The sequence below is a fragment of the Poecilia latipinna genome, unplaced genomic scaffold (genome assembly GCF_001443285.1).
Source record: "Poecilia latipinna isolate Pla-1442-1.1 unplaced genomic scaffold, P_latipinna-1.0 Scaffold165, whole genome shotgun sequence".
In the NCBI taxonomy this organism is placed as follows: domain Eukaryota; kingdom Metazoa; phylum Chordata; class Actinopteri; order Cyprinodontiformes; family Poeciliidae; genus Poecilia; species Poecilia latipinna.
In genome coordinates this window covers 230459-235167 of record NW_015112781.1, presented here as the reverse complement: position 1 = coordinate 235167, position 4709 = coordinate 230459, and positions in this window count along the sequence as shown.

The following is a 4709-nucleotide window of genomic DNA, read 5'->3' as shown; positions in this document are numbered from 1 at the left end:
TTAGCATCTTTACATTTCCAAAACATTATTTGTCATATTTGGTTGAGAAATAATAAAAAAAAAAATTAAAACTAATTTTTTCCCTATTCTCAACAATCACTGAAATACATGTTCACAGTTTGTTGCTGTCTGTTAAATTTAATTCTTCTTTGTTCGACTGCGAACCAGATTGGCTAGGGAAAAAAAAAAAAAAAACATGTTGACCTTGTCTACAGATTTAGAAAACAGAAGCATCATTGACAGGGCAGCTGTACTGTGGCAGGCAGCAGAGGCTTGAGTTCCAATCAGATTATCAGGTCAGATGGCTGTAGTTAGTTACTCAGAGCAAGTGTGTATTGTTGCTCTACTTGATGCACAGGCAGTTTTGGTGCCCTTTATTAGAACCGTCGGTCGCCGTAACGTGTTGCTGAGATTGGATTCATGTGAAATAGGACTGGGCCCATTGAACGTTTTGGATATGGCAAAAAAAAAATAAAAAAAATAAAAAAAAAAGGAATTTGTGCAATTTGATCATCTCTAGTTCAACACTGGAAATACTTGGGTTAATCAAACCTAATATCAATTGATCCCTTCTGAACAGAAATAAAATAGTTTGAGATTTATAAAGCATTGATTTTATATGTTCCTTCTTATACTTTCTCTGGCACTCTGTTAAAAGACTCAGCAGTAGGCATGTGCAATGTGTTTGCCGTTTTTGATACTGTGTCTTGTCGGCACAACCGACCAGCCAGCCACTGCTCACTCTCAAAACACTGAATGTAATCTGAAGTTTGAAAAATACGTCTTACATGTTAACAGAACAATAAAAATAAATGTAAAATATATTACAAGTTGTGATGTGTAGTATAATTTAATGGATGTACCGTTTCACTGGTCAATCTCTAACTGCCGTTTCCTTTTGGCCTTAAATTAGTCAACTCGATATGCCTTTCTTTTAAAAGTTGCTTAATACAAACTGTCAAATAATTTCATAGTAAAGCAATGTTGTGTTGGTGGCATCCACTTTGTTTACGCCAGCATATTTCTGTCACACCTTCTGCCACCTCTTCACGAATCCAACCCCTTCCCTCAGGCATGTAGGAACTCCAACATATCAAAGTAATCTACAACACGCAGTTTGGCTTCTGCTCCACATTTCTGAATCAATCCCCTGGATATGACCCCATCTTTCCATTTTCCACACATTGTGTTGCTTTTCTCCGTGGCGCTTATTGTTTTCTTTTGATTAATCTTCCTCCGTTCTCTCCCTGACGCACTGGTCTGAGTCAGTAGGCTTCCTGTTGGTTTTCAAAACAACCCTTCATGTCAGCCTTCCTTCCGCCCATCTCTCCCTTTCCCCTGTTCCTCCCTCGTCTTCAATTCATCACTCTGCAGTCCATTTTACAGTATCTTTCTGCCTCCTTCCTCCATCCGTTTCTCTCGCTCCATTACCTTGCTCGTTCATGTCCCCTTCATCTCCCCCTCTGCCAGTCCAACCTCCTGACATGAATTCTTTTCAACCTCTTACTGTATTTCCCTCCTCTTCGTTCCATCTCCCCTCTTGCCATTCATCTTCAGGCCCTCTGTCCACTCCGTTCCTACCACCCCACCGCTCCCCTCCCAGCTCCCCCCACCTCACCTCTCTGTCAGGCTCCTGCACCCTCCCTCCCGTTACTTCATCTGGCAGTGGAGCTACTCCACTCTTGCTGACAGTGCTGTTTGCGTGAACTGAGTGCTCAGCTTCACAGCCCCCTCGCCTCACATTGCTCCCCCGCCCCCCCCCTCCTGCCCCCTCCGCCTCTTTACCTCATCCTCCACCTCCTTCCATCCTTACTTCTTGCTTCCCCTCCTACCCAGCATCCCACTCCTCTTCTTCCCCCAGGCAGGGGAATTAACCTTCCAGCCCTGGGCTGCTGGGCTTTAATGACTGTCTGTGGGGCCAGCTTCGACCACACAACCCAAATGCTGACATCTCAGCCACACACACACCTATCTGCACTGCCTATATAAAAGTACAGACATAAATTAACCCACTGCATAGACACTGGTAGCAATGTTATCAGCATAAGTACATAGCCATCAAATGAAGACAGTTAGCTACAATGCTTCTGTATTTTTTTCTGTTATCCTTGATTTTCTTTTGCATTTTGTTTTTTAAACACACAAAGACTTCCTTGCATTTTTTTTTTTTTAGATTTTATGTTTTCTTTTAATGAAATCTGAAAAGTGTGGTGTGAACATGTTTTCAGTCCCTTTGCACAACTAAATATTTGCTCATTCTTTCTTTAAAAAATATCCTACCAAAAGTTCTTATTTAGATTTATATTAAGGCTGTTTTATAACTTATTGAACATGCTTTGATCTAAGCCTCTAAGATTATTTAGGGAATAAAAAGTAGAAATGGCTGATAAAGGCAACATATCATGCCGTTCAGAATTTTTGTTTGTTCAAACAAACCATATACCATTTTTATTCTATTTCATTATTATGCTGCTTAGTGTTAGCATACCACATGCAATCCCAACAAAACACAAAGCTTTTTGTTTTAATTACACAACCCCTTAAGGGAAGGGAAAGCTCAGTGTTTTCTTCTGGAAGATACTGTGATTTTGTTACATACCTGCAATACAGATAAGGAGTTTCTTGCCAATATTTTAACAGACATCACTTGATATTTTTATTGCACAGCTGAACTGCAGATCCCCCAACGTAACTGCTTAAGGGATAGACTCATAAAACATTCGGGTGGTATAGTCGGCACAGAGTCACAGCACAAGTGCAGCAGAGCATCGGATGATCAGCTGAAAGATGCATGTGGAGGGGGAAACAAACATGACCTTTTAAGTTGCCTCGCCAGGAGAGCTTTCAGTATGTTCCACTGAGCAAATGGTGGTATACTCCAGACACCATTCAGTTGGAAGTATATAATTGACAAAAATGTTAGAGGGTCAATATTTTGGGGAAAAAAAAAAGAAAATCTTTTTAGACTGAATTTGACTGGTCCCTGTCTCTAGGTCTGCAGTGGAGCATGTCAGCCTGGTGGTGTTCAGTGCAGAAAATACAGTTATGTGTGAAGTCTTGAATCCATTTATTATGTATAAGTGTTACAGACTGGCAGCGGTGAAGACATCCGTGTTACATCAGGAAATTTGAAGCAGTTCTGCTCCTTCCAACAAAGCACATTGTACTGCTCAGAAATGGGACCTTCTTTGATTTCTGTTTTACACATAGAGACAAAATAATCTAATAAAAAAAACTGGAGTTTAATATGTCCTGAAATTAGAGATCACTTCAAATGAGCAACAACAAAAGACAAATACATCTCACTTTCACAAAAAAAACAACAACAAAAAAACAATAATAAACCAAACTGATGAAGCGTTGTGTAAAGGATGAATTGCTCTCCTACTGTAGGAAATAATCTTGATTAACTCAGCATGAACAAGTTTGACCATCTCTAAAACTAAGCTGAATAAGAGAAACAGATTGCAAGAATACAGTGCATTACCATAGTTTTCATATTCCTCTACTCCACATTGTGTCATACTGCAGTCACAAACCTTGGCCTGTTTGACTGGGATTCAGACCAGACAAAGTGGCACATAGCTGTACCACGTAAGGTTTCTAATGCCTTTAATAAATAAATGATCTGAAGGGGTTACAGCCAACCTTTCTTTATTATGCTACTTTTAAATAAAACCCAGTGCAACCAAATGCCTTCAGATCTATCCATCATCTGTAAATGGAAAGAGTATGAAATATCCATTCACCGAAAATGTCATGTAAAACAAGGAGAGTATTAATTGGAAAAGGTCCCAAGAGGTCCACCTCTGGAGGAGCTCCAGAGATTCACTAGTTGGGTAGAATAATCTGATGACAGAGTAAGTATTTGTGCTGCACTACACAAATTAGGTGTTGTTTGAAGAGAGAGAAGAAGAACGACATAACAAGTCCTGTTTGCAGTTCACCATCAACCATTTCAGGAGACGCAGCAAACATATATAACAGGATGCTCTGTTCAGATGAAATCAGATTTAAGTTGATTAGACGTAATAGGGATGTGAATGAAGCCAAATACATATCACTACTTGTGAGGCTAAAGAGACTATGTCAGAGGCTACACAAGACTTCACAAGGAGAGTCTGGAAAACACATTGATGTGTTAAGAAGGTGTGTTAAAAGCCCAAACCAAAATTCAACTGGGCATCTGTGGCAAGACTTGAAAACTGATGCTCACAAAAATCAATTTTCTAATCCAGATCACTGTGGTGCTTATATAAATAAATAAATAAAAATAAAAATAAAATAAAAAATCAGAGCTTGAGGTATTTTGTAGAGCATGGGCAAAAGTGTGTCTCTCCAGATGTTCAGAGCTGGTAGAAACATCTCCAAAAAGATATTCAACCGCAACTGCAGTGAGAAGTTGTACAATGTATTGACTCAGGGAAGATGAATATGAAATCCCACCACAATTTTCAGTATTAACTTGTAAGCTTTGGAAATAATATATAATGTTCCTTCCTCACCACAGCTGTACACTACTTTGTCTTGGTCTATAAAATCCCAATAAAATGAACCACAACACAAACCGGTGGTTGTAGAGTGATAAAACTTAAAAGTGTTCAATGGGTATGGATACTTTTTGCAAGACATCACGCTTGTCACACACACACACACAGACTCACATGCACACGCAACCTCACTTCCATCTTCAGTTTGTGTAATATGGC